The sequence below is a fragment of the Triticum aestivum genome, chromosome 5B, assembly GCF_018294505.1.
Source record: "Triticum aestivum cultivar Chinese Spring chromosome 5B, IWGSC CS RefSeq v2.1, whole genome shotgun sequence".
Lineage (NCBI taxonomy): Eukaryota > Viridiplantae > Streptophyta > Magnoliopsida > Poales > Poaceae > Triticum > Triticum aestivum.
Genome location: NC_057807.1, coordinates 607,860,206 through 607,873,555, shown reverse-complemented (window position 1 = coordinate 607,873,555; position 13,350 = coordinate 607,860,206).

Below are 13,350 nucleotides of genomic sequence, written 5' to 3'. Positions count from 1 at the left end.
CTCGTGCAAAGAATCTACGCAATAGACCTAGCTCATGATGCCACTGTTGGGGAACGTAGCAGAAATTCAAAAATTTCCTACGTAACACCAAGATCTATCTATGGAGAGACCAGCAACGAGTAGAAAGGAGAGTGCATCTACATACCCTTGTAGATCGCTAAGCGGAAGCGTTCAAGTGAACGGGGTTGATGGAGTCGTACTCGTCGTGATTCAAATCACCGATGATCAAGTGCCGAACGGACGGCACCTCCGCGTTCAACACACGTACAGCCCGGTGACGTCTCCCACGCCTTGATCCAGCAAGGAGAGAGGGAGAGGTTGAGGAAGACTCCATCCAACAGCAGCACAACGGCGTGGTGGTGGTGGAGGAGCGTGGCAATCCCGCAGGGCTTCGCCAAGCACCATGGGAGAGGAGGAGGAGGGAGAGGGGCAGGGCTGCACCAACGAGAGATCAAATCGCGTGTTATGGGCAGCCCCTAGGCCTCATATATATAGGGGAAGGGGAGGGCTGCGCCCCCTTTAGGGTTTCCCACCCCAAGGGGCGGCGGCCAGCCTTCAGATGGCATCTGGTGCGGCGGCCAAGAGGGGGGGAGGAGTCCATCCTCCCCAAGGCACCTCGGAGGTGCCTTCCCCTTGAGGACTCTTCCCTCTAGGGTTCCCTAGGCGCATGGGCCTCTTGGGGCTGGTGCCCTTGGCCCATGTAGGCCAAGGCGCACCCCCTACAGCCCATGTGCCCCCCGGGGCAGGTGGCCCCACCCGGTGGGCCCCCGGGACCCTTCCGGTGGTCCCGGTACAATACCGATGACCCCGAAACTTGTCCCGATGGCCGAAACAGGACTTCCTATATATAAATCTTTACCTCCGGACCATTCCGGAACTCCTCGTGACGTCCGGGATCTCATCCGGGACTCCGAACAACATTCGGTAACCACATACAAGCTTCCTTTATAACCCTAGCGTCATCGAACCTTAAGTGTGTAGACCCTACGGGTTCGGGAGACATGCAGACATGACCGAGACGTTCTCCGGTCAATAACCAACAGCGGGATCTGGATACCCATGTTGGCTCCCACATGTTCCACGATGATCTCATCGGATGAACCACGATGTCAAGGACTTAATCAATCCCGTATTCAATTCCCTTTGTCTATCGGTATGTTACTTGCCCGAGATTCGATCGTCGGTATCCAATACCTTGTTCAATCTCGTTACCGGCAAGTCACTTTACTCGTTCCGTAACACATCATCCCGTGATCAACTCCTTGGTCACATTGCGCATATGATGATGTCCTACCGAGTGGGCCCAGAGATACCTCTCCGTTTACACGGAGTGACAAATCCCAGTCTCGATCCGCATAAAACAATAGATACTTTCGGAGATACCTGTAGTGCACCTTTATAGTCACCCAGTTACGTTGTGACGTTTGATACACCCAAAGCACTCCTACGGTATCCAGGAGTTACACGATCTCATGGTCAAAGGAAGAGATACTTGACATTGGCAAAGCTCTAGCAAACGAACTACACGATCTTTGTGCTATGCTTAGGATTGGGTCTTGTCCATCACATCATTCTCCTAATGATGTGATCCCGTTATCAACGACATCCAATGTCCATAGCCAGGAAACCATGACTATCTGTTGATCACAACGAGCTAGTCAACTAGAGGCTCACTAGGGACATATTGTGGTCTATGTATTCACACGTGTATTACGATTTCCGGATAATACAGTTATAGCATGAATAAAAGACAATTATCATGAACAAGGAAATATAATAATAATACTTTTATTATTGCCTCTAGGGCATATTTCCAACATGGTGATGATGGAGTCGTACTCGAACGTGATTCGGATCACCGATGTCCATGCTGAACGGACAGCACCTCCGCGTTCAACACACGTACGGGACGGGAGACGTCTCCTCCTTCTTGATCCAGCAAGGGGGAAGGAGAGGTTGAGGAAGATTGCTCCAACGGCAGCACGACGGCATGGTGTAGTTGGTGCAGCAGTACTCCGACAGGGCTTCGCCAAGCATATACGGAGGAGGAGAGGTGTTGGGGAGGGGAGGGGCTGCGCCTTGGCTTGTGTTAAGCTCCCATGCGCCTCCCCACTATATATAGGGGTGGAGGGGCTGGTTTCTTGCCCTCCAAGTCCATTGGGGCGTTGGCCAAGGTGGGAGGAAAGAAATCCCATCATTTCCTTCCCCATCGATTGTTATCCCCCCTTTTAGGGATCTTGATCTTATCCCTTCGGGATATGATCTTATTCCTTCTAAGGGGGGATCTTGGTGCGCCTTGACCAGGGGTGTGGGGCCTTTCCCCCACTACTCACGTTCATGTGGGTCCCCCCATGCAGGTGGGCCCCACTCCGGAACCTTCTAGAACCTTCCCGGTACAATACCGAAAAATCCCGAACATTTTTCGGTGGCCAAAATAGGACTTCCCATATATAAATCTTTACCTCCGGACCATTCCGGAACTCCTCGTGACGTCCGGGATCTCATCCGGGACTCCGAACAACATTCGGTAACCACATACAAACTTCCTTTATAACCCTAGCGTCATCGAACCTTAAGTGTGTAGACCCTACGGGTTCGGGAGACATGTAGACATGACCGAGACGTTCTCCGGTCAATAACCAACAGCGGGATCTGGATACCCATGTTGGCTCCCACATGCTTCTCGATGTTGTCATCGGATGAACCACGATGTCGAGGATTCGATCAAACCCTGTATACAATTCCCTTTGTCAATCGGTACGTTACTTGCCCGAGACTCGATCGTCGGTATCCCAATACCTTGTTCAGTCTCGTTACCGGCAAGTCACTTTACTCGTACCGTAATGCATGATCTCGTGGCCAACACTTTGGTCACCTTGAGCTCATTATGATGATGCATTACCGAGTGGGCCCAGAGATACCTCTCCGTCATACGGAGTGACAAATCCCAGTCTCGATCCGTGTCAACCCAACAGCTACTTTCGGAGATACCTGTAATGCACCTTTATAGTCACCCAGTTACGTTGTGACGTTTGATACACCCAAGGCACTCCTACGGTATCCGGGAGTTACACGATCTCATGGTCTAAGGAAGAGATACTTGACATTGGCAAAGCTCTAGCAAACGAACTAAACGACCTTTGTGCTATGCTTAGGATTGGGTCTTGTCCATCACATCATTCTCCTAATGATGTGATCCCGTTATCAACGACATCCAATGTCCATAGCCAGGAAATCATGACTATCTGTTGATCACAACGAGCTAGTCAACTAGAGGCTCACTAGGGACATATTGAGGTCTATGTATTCACACGTGTATTACGATTTCCGGATAATACAGTTATAGCATGAATAAAAGACAATTATCATGAACAATGAAATATAATAATACTTTTATTATTGCCTCTAGGGCATATTTCCAACAGTCTCCCACTTGCACTAGAGTCACCAATCTAGTTACATTGTGATGAATCGAACACCCATAGAGTTCTGGTGTTGATCATGTTTAGCTCGCGAGAGAGGTTTAGTCAACGGATCTGCGACATTCAGATCCGTATGTACTTTGCAAATTTCTATGTCTCCATCTTGAACATTTTCACGGATGGAGTTGAAACGACGCTTGATGTGCCTGGTCTTCTTGTGAAACCTGGGCTCCTTGGCAAGGGCAATAGCTCCAGTGTTGTCACAGAAGAGTTTGATTGGCCCCGACGCATTGGGTATGACTCCTAGGTCGGTGATGAACTCCTTCACCCAAATCGCTTCATGCGCTGCCTCCGAGGCTGCCATGTACTCCGCTTCACACGTAGATCCCGCCACGACGCTCTGCTTGCAGCTGCACCAGCTTACTGCTCCACCATTCAACATATACACGTATCCGGTTTGTGACTTAGAGTCATCCGGATCTGAGTCGAAGCTAGCGTCGACGTAACCCTTTACGACAAGCTCTTCGTCTCCTCCATAAACGAGAAACATGTCCTTTGTCCTTTTCAGGTACTTCAGGATATTCTTGACTGCTGTCCAGTGTTCCTTGCCGGGATTACTTTGGTATCTAGCTACCAAACTCACGGCAAGGTTTACATCAGGTCTGGTACACAGCATGGCATACATAATAGATCCTATGGCTGAAGCATAGGGGATGACACTCATCTCTTCTTTATCTTTTGCCGTGGTCGGTGACTGAGCCGAGCTCAATCTCACACCTTGTAACATAGGCAAGAACCCCTTCTTGGACTGATCCATTTTGAACCTCTTCAAAATCTTATCAAGGTATGTGCTTTGTGAAAGACCTATGAGGCGTCTCGATCTATCTCTATAGATCTTGATGCCTAATATGTAAGCAGCTTCTCCAAGGTCCTTCATTGAAAAACACTTATTCAAGTAGGCCTTAATGCTGTCCAGAAATTCTATATTATTTCCCATCAAGAGTATGTCATCTACATATAATATGAGAAATGCTACAGAGCTCCCACTCACTTTCTTGTAAACGCAGGCTTCTCCATAAGTCTGCATAAACCCAAACGCTTTGATCATCTCATCAAAGCGAATATTCCAACTCCGAGATGCTTGCACCAGCCCATAAATGGATCGCTGGAGCTTGCATACTTTGTTAGCGTTCTTAGGATCGACAAAACCTTCCGGCTGCATCATATACAGTTCTTCCTTAAGATGCCCGTTAAGGAATGCTGTTTTGACGTCCATCTGCCATATCTCATAATCATAGTATGCGGCAATTGCTAACATGATTCGGACGGACTTTAGCTTCGCTACGGGAGAGAATGTCTCGTCGTAGTCAATCCCTTGAACCTGTCGATAACCCTTAGCGACAAGTCGAGCTTTATAGATGGTGACATTACCATCCGCGTCTGTCTTCTTCTTAAAGATCCATTTGTTTTCTATCGCTCGCCGATCATCGGGCAAGTCTGTCAAAGTCCATACTTTGTTTTCATACATGGATTCTATCTCGGATTTCATGGCTTCAAGCCATTTGTTGGAATCTGGGCCCGCCATCGCTTCTTCATAGTTCGAAGGTTCACCGTTGTCTAACAACATGATTTCCAGGACGGGGTTGCCGTACCACTCTGGTGCGGAACGTGTCCTTGTGGACCTACGAAGTTCAGTAGCAACTTGATCCGAAGTACCTTGATCATCATCATTGGTTTCCTCTTCAGTTGGTGTGGGCATCACAGGAACATTTTCCTGAGCTGCACCACTTTCCCGTTCGAGAGGTAGTACTTCATCGAGTTCTACTTTCCTCCCACTTACTTCTTTCGAGAGAAACTCTTTTTCCAGAAAGCATCCGTTCTTGGCAACAAAGATTTTGCCCTCGGATCTTAAGTAGAAGGTATACCCGACAGTTTCCTTAGGGTATCCTATGAAGACGCATTTTTCCGACTTGGGTTCGAGCTTTTCAGGTTGAAGTTTCTTGACATAAGCATCGCATCCCCAAACTTTTAGAAACGACAGCTTAGGTTTCTTCCCAAACCATAATTCATACGGTGTCGTCTCAACGGATTTAGACGGTGCCCTATTTAAAGTGAATGTAGCTGTCTCTAGAGCGTATCCCCAAAATGATAGCGGTAAATCAGTAAGAGACATCATAGACCGCACCATATCCAATAGAGTGCGATTACGACGTTCGGACACACCGTTTCGCTGAGGTGTTCCAGGCGGCGTGAGTTGTGAAACGATTCCACATTTCCTTAAGTGTGTGCCAAATTCGTGACTTAAATATTCTCCTCCACGATCTGATCGTAGGCACTTTATCTTTCGGTCACGTTGATTCTCCACCTCATTCTGAAATTCCTTGAACTTTTCAAAGGTCTCAGACTTGTGTTTCATTAAGTAGACATACCCATATCTACTTAAGTCATCAGTGAGAGTGAGAACATAACGATATCCTCCGCGAGCCTCAACGCTCATTGGACCGCACACATCGGTATGTATGATTTCCAATAAGTTGGTTGCTCGCTCCATTGTTCCGGAGAACGGAGTCTTGGTCATCTTGCCCATGAGGCATGGTTCGCACGTGTCAAACGATTCATAATCAAGAGACTCTAAAAGTCCATCGGCATGGAGCTTCTTCATGCGCTTGACACCAATGTGACCAAGGCGGCAGTGCCACAAGTATGTGGGACTATCGTTATCAACTTTACATCTTTTGGCATCTACACTATGAACATGTGTAATATTACGCTCGAGATTCATTAAGAATAAACCATTGACCATCGGAGCATGACCATAAAACATATCTCTCATATAAATCGAACAACCATTATTCTCAGACTTAAATGAGTAGCCATCTCGTATTAAACGAGATCCAGATACAATGTTCATGCTCAAACTTGGCACTAAATAACAATTATTAAGGTTCAAAACTAATCCCGTAGGTAAATGTAGAGGCAGCGTGCCGACGGCGATCACATCGACTCTGGAACCATTCCCGACGCGCATCGTCACCTCGTCCTTCGCCAGTCTCCGTTTATTCCGCAGCTCCTGCTGTGAGTTACAAATATGAGCAACGGCACCGGTATCAAATACCCAGGAGTTACTACGAGTACTGGTAAGGTACACATCAATTACATGTATATCAAATATACCTTTGGTTTTGCCGGCCTTCTTATCTGCTAAGTATTTGGGGCAGTTCCGCTTCCAGTGACCCTTCCCCTTGCAATAAAAGCACTCAGTCTCAGGCTTAGGTCCATTCTTTGACTTCTTCCCGGTAACTGGCTTACCAGGCGCGGCAACCTCCTTGCCGTCCTTCTTGAAGTTCTTCTTACCCTTGCCCTTCTTGAACTTAGTGGTCTTATTGACCATCAACACTTGATGTTCTTTCTTGATTTCAGCCTCTGCTGACTTCAGCATCGAGAACACTTCAGGAATGGTCTTTTCCATCCCCTGCATGTTGTAGTTCATCACAAAGCTCTTGTAGCTTGGTGGGAGCGACTGGAGGATTCTGTCAATGACCGCCTCATCTGGGAGGTTAATGTTCAGCTGGGTCATACGGTTGTGCAACCCAGACATCTTCAGGATGTGCTCACTGACAGAACTGTTTTCCTCCATCTTACAACTGTAGAACTTGTCGGAGACATCATATCTCTCGACCCGGGCATGAGCTTGGAAAACTAGTTTCAGCTCTTCGAACATCTCATATGCTCCGTGATGCTCAAAACGCTTTTGGAGCCCCGGTTCTAAGCTGTAAAGCATGCCGCACTGAACGAGGGAGTAATCATCAGCGCGAGTTTGCCAAGCATTCATAATGTCTTGGTTCTCTGGGACGGGAGCGTCACCTAGCGGTCCTTCTAGGACATATTGTTTCCTGGCAGCTATGAGGATGATCCTCAGGTTCCGGACCCAGTCCGTATAGTTGCTGCCATCATCTTTCAGCTTGGTTTTCTCTAGGAACGCGTTGAAGTTCATGTTGACATGAGCGTTGGCCATTTGATCTACAAGACATATTTGCAAAGGTTTTAGACTAAGTTCATGATAATTAAGTTCTAATCAAATTATGAACTCCCACTCAGATTAGACATCCCTTTAGTCATCTAAGTGTTACACGATCCGAGTCGACTAGGCCGTGTCCGATCATCACGTGAGACGGACTAGTCATCGTCGGTGAACATTCTCATGTTGATCGTATCTTCCATACGACTCGTGTTCGACCTTTCGGTCTCCGTGTTCCGAGGCCATGTCTGCACATGCTAGGCTCGTCAAGTTAACCCTAAGTGTTTTCGCTGTGTAAAACTGTCTTACACCCGTTGTATGTGAACGTAAGAATCCATCACACCCGATCATCACGTGGTGCTTAGAAGCGACGAACTGTAGCAACGGTGCACAGTTAGGGGAGAACACTTCTTGAAATTTTTGTAAGGGATCATCTTATTTACTACCGTCGTCCTAAGTAAACAAGATGCATAAACATAATAAACATCACATGCAATTATATAGTTGTGACATGATATGGCCAATATCATATAGCTCCATTGATCTTCATCTTCGGGGCTCCATGATCATCTTGTCACCGGCTTGACACCATGATCTCCATCATCATGATCTCCATCATCGTGTCTTCATGAAGTTGTCACGCCAACGACTACTTCTACTTCTACGGCTAACTCGTTTAGCAATAAAGTAAAGTGAGTTACATGGCGTTCTTCAATGACACACAGGTCATACAAAAAATAAAGACAACTCCTATGGCTCCTGCCGGTTGTCATACTCATCGACATGCAAGTCGTGAATCCTATTACAAAGAACATGATCTCATACATCACAATTCATCATTCATCACAACTTCTGGCCATATCACATCACATGATCAATCGCTGCAAAAACAAGTTAGACGTCCTCTAATTGTTGTTGCATCTTTTATGTGGCTGCAATTGGGTTCTAGCAAGAACGTTTTCTTACCTACGAATAACCACAACGTGATTTTGTCAACTTCTATTTACCCTTCATAAGGGCCCTTTTCATCGAATCCGCTCCAACTAAAGTGGGAGAGACAGACACCCGCCAGCCACCTTATGCAACTAGTGCATGTCAGTCGGTGGAACCGGTCTCACGTAAGCGTACGTGTAAGGTTGGTCCGGGCCGCTTCATCCCACAATACCGCCGAAGCAAGAAAAGACTAGTAGAGGCAAGTAAGATGACAAAATCCACGCCCACAACAAAATTTTGTTCTACTCGTGCAAAGAGAACTACGCATAAACCTGGCTCTAATACCACTGTTGGGGAACGTTGCAGAAAATTAAAATTTTTCCCACGGTTTCACCAAGATCCATCTATGAGTTCATCTAAGAAACGAGTCAAGGGAGAGAGTTTGCATCTACATACCACTTGTAGATCACGAGCGGAAGCTAGCCAAGGGGATGGTGATGATGGAGTCGTACTCGAACGTGATTCGGATCACCGATGTCCAAGTGCTGAACGGACAGCACCTCCGCGTTCAACACACGTACGGGACGGGAGACGTCTCCTCCTTCTTGATCCAGCAAGGGGGAAGGAGAGGTTGAGGAAGATTGCTCCAACGGCAGCACGACGGCGTGGTGTAGTTGGTGCAGCAGTACTCCGACAGGGCTTCGCCAAGCATATACGGAGGAGGAGAGGTGTTGGGGAGGGGAGGGGTTGCGCCTTGGCTTGTGTTAAGCTCCCATGCGCCTCCCCACTATATATAGGGGTGGAGGGGCTGGTTTCTTGCCCTCCAAGTCCATTGGGGCGTTGGCCAAGGTGGGAGGAAAGAAATCCCATCATTTCCTTCCCCACCGATTGTTATCCCCCCTTTTTAGGGATCTTGATCTTATCCCTTCGGGATATGATCTTATTCCTTCTAAGGGGGGATCTTGGTGCGCCTTGACCAGGGGTGTGGGGCCTTTCCCCCACTACTCACGTTCATGCGGGTCCCCCCATGCAGGTGGGCCCCACTCCGGAACCTTCTAGAACCTTCCCGGTACAATACCGAAAAATCCCGAACATTTTCCGGTGGCCAAAATAGGACTTCCCATATATAAATCTTTACCTCCGGACCATTACGGAACTCCTCGTGACGTCCGGGATCTCATCCGGGACTCCGAACAACATTCGGTAACCACATACAAACTTCCTTTATAACCCTAGCGTCATCGAACCTTAAGTGTGTAGACCCTACGGGTTCGGGAGACATGTAGACATGACCGAGACGTTCTACGGTCAATAACCAACAGCGGGATCTGGATACCCATGTTGGCTCCCACATGCTTCTCGATGTTGTCATCGGATGAACCACGATGTCGAGGATTCAATCAAACCCTGTATACAATTCCCTTTGTCAATCGGTACGTTACTTGCCCGAGACTCGATCGTCGGTATCCCAATACCTTGTTCAGTCTCGTTACCGGCAAGTCACTTTACTCGTACCGTAATGCATGATCTCGTGGCCAACACTTTGGTCACCTTGAGCTCATTATGATGATGCATTACCGAGTGGGCCCAGAGATACCTCTCCGTCATACGGAGTGACAAATCCCAGTCTCGATCCGTGTCAACCCAACAGCTACTTTCGGAGATACCTGTAATGCACCTTTATAGTCACCCAGTTACGTTGTGACGTTTGATACACCCAAGGCACTCCTACGGTATCCGGGAGTTACACGATCTCATGGTCTAAGGAAGAGATACTTGACATTGGCAAAGCTCTAGCAAACGAACTAAACGACCTTTGTGCTATGCTTAGGATTGGGTCTTGTCCATCACATCATTCTCCTAATGATGTGATCCCGTTATCAACGACATCCAATGTCCATAGCCAGGAAATCATGACTATCTGTTGATCACAACGAGCTAGTCAACTAGAGGCTCACTAGGGACATATTGAGGTCTATGTATTCACACGTGTATTACGATTTCCGGATAATACAGTTATAGCATGAATAAAAGACAATTACCATGAACAATGAAATATAATAATACTTTTATTATTGCCTCTAGGGCATATTTCCAACATAAACACCATTGCACACTGTGAAGGCGTCAGGTCAGGTACATGCGGCAAAGGATAAGCAGGTTGAAGGCCCTCTGTACCCGTCGGGTTTTGAACCGGTGGACCAGCTTGCTGATGGCGTGGCTGTCGCCCCTGCCCCGACCTTGGCGACGGCTATGTCAATGGGGCAAGAAGTGCAGCAGGTTGTGATGACTCGTCCAAGTGTTAACTCTGACAGTCCATCGTTCTTTGAGAAACAAAAGGGTGAAAAGAAGCCTCTCAAGATCTCTGAATTGGCAGCATCAGTACTGGGCAAGAGGGGTGACCATGAGCTAGATGAGAAGGCAACAATGAGAAAATCAAAGATGGGGAGGGTAGTGACCAGAAGAAGACCAAGGGTGCAGCTATTGATGAGAAGACAACAACAGAAGAGTCAGATGGTGGTGAGGAAGCAACCGACATAGGGGCTACCGGTCAACTGGTGGGCGCCGAGGAGGGCACCGGCCATGAGCCATGGCGCTCCTCAGTTTGAACTGTCGAGGCCTCGGGGACCTCGCATAGTTCAGGAACTTATGTGCCTCGTGCACACCTACAAGCTCAAGCTCGTCTTCCTTTCTGAAACACGGCAAAATAATAAGTATGTAAAAAATCTGAAGTGGAGGTTGTGCCTCCGACATTGTATCGCGCAACCCGGCATCGGAGAAGGTGTCGCCATTGCCCTCTTTTATGATGAGAGTATTGAAATAAAGAAGATTGTCATGGGGGCGAGATACATCGATGTTTTGATCCGGTTGAACCCTCTTGGTATCCAATGGAGGGCCACCTTTGTCTATGGGGAACCGAAAGCCCATGAGCGTCATCACATGTGGACATTGCTACGGAGAATTAAGGACTCCTCTAATATGCCCTGGCTCATGATCGGTGACTTCAACGAGACTATGTGGCAGTCCGAACACCTCTCTGCCTCAAAAAGACTAGAGAAGAATATAGGAAACATGTTTGATATGGGCTTCAGAGGGCCAGTGTGGACCTACAACAACAAACAGGAGGGAAGGAACAATGTTCGGGCTAGACTCGACAGAGTGGTTGCCTCACAGGATTGGTCTGATCATTTTAGGAACGCCACGGTGGAGCATATATGTTCGTGGCACTCAAATCACCTGCCCATCCTATTGCGCCTTGGTAAGAGACATGAGTGGAGACCCAAAGGAGAGAATGGACCAAAAATCTGTAGATATGAGGGGAAAGGGTAAACACGCTCCAGCCAACTATAGAGAATTCATGGAGGAAAGGTGGTCCAGCTGGAAGCCTACACCAAGTTGGGAAAAGATCTCCGCGACGCAAAAAATGTTGGGGAACGTTGCAGAAAATAAAAAAAATTCTACACTTTCACCAAGATCAATCTATGAGTTCATCTATCAACGAGAGAAAGGAGTGCATCTACATACCCTTGTAGATAGCAAGCGGAAGCGTTCAAGAGAACGGGGTTGAGGGAGTCGTACTCGTCGTGATCCAAATCACCGATGATCCTAGTGCTGAACGGACAGCACCTCCGCGTTCAACACACGTACGGTTGAGTAAGATGTCTCCTCCTTCTTGATCCAGCAAGGGGAAGGAGAGGTTGATGGAGATCCAGCAGCACGACGGCGTGGTGGTGGATGCAGCAGCGATCTCGGCAGGGCTTCGCCGAGCTTCTATGAGAGGGAGAGGTGTAGCAAGGGGGAAGGGAGGCGCCAAGAGCATGGGTCGGCTGCCCTCCCACCCCCCTCTTATATAGGCCCCCTGGGGGGGGCGCCGGCCCTAGGAGATGGGGTCTCCAAGGGGGGCAGCGGCCAAGGGGGTGGCTTGCCCCCCAAGGCAAGTGGAGGCGCCCCCCACCCCTAGGGTTTCCAACCCTAGGCGCAAGGGGGGGCCAAGGGGGGCGCACCAGCCCACCAGGGGCTGGTTAGCCTCCCACTTCAGCCCATGGGGCCCTCCGGGATAGGTGGCCCCACCCGGTGGACCCCCGGGACCCTTCTGGTGGTCCCGGTATAATACCGGTGACCCCCAAAACTTTCCTGATGGCCGAAACTGCACCTCTTATATATAATTCTTCACCTCTGGACCATTACGGAACTCCTCGTGACGTCCGGGATCTCATCCAGGACTCCGAACAACTTTCGGGTTACTGCATACTAATATCTCTACAACCCTAGCGTCACCGAACCTTAAGTGTGTAGACCCTACGGGTTCGGGAGACATACAGACATGACCGAGACGCCTCTCCGGTTAATAACCAACGGCGGGATCTGGATACCCATGTTGGCTCCCACATGCTCCTCGATGATCTCATCGGATGAACCACGATGTCGAGGATTCAATCAATCCCGTATACAATTCCCTTTGTCAATCGGTACGTTACTTGCCCGAGACTCGATCGTCGGTATCCCAATACCTCGTTTAATCTCGTTACCGGCAAGTCACTTTACTCGTACCGTAATGCATGATCCCGTGACCAGACACTTGGTCACATTGAGCTCATTATGATGATGCATTACCGAGTGGGCCCAGAGATACCTCTCCGTCATACGGAGTGACAAATCCCAGTCTCGATTCGTGCCAACCCAACAGACACTTTCAGAGATACCCGTAGTGCACCTTTATAGTCACCCAGTTACGTTGTGAGGTTTGGCACACCCAAAGCACTCCTACGGTATCCGGGAGTTGCACAATCTCATGGTCTAAGGAAATGATACTTGACATTTGGAAAAGCTCTAGCTAAACGAACTACACGATCTTTGAGCTATGCTTAGGATTGGGTCTTGTCCATCACATCATTCTCCTAATGATGTGATCCCGTTATCAATGACACCCAATGCCCATAGTCAGGAAACCACGACTATCTGTTGATCAACGAGCTA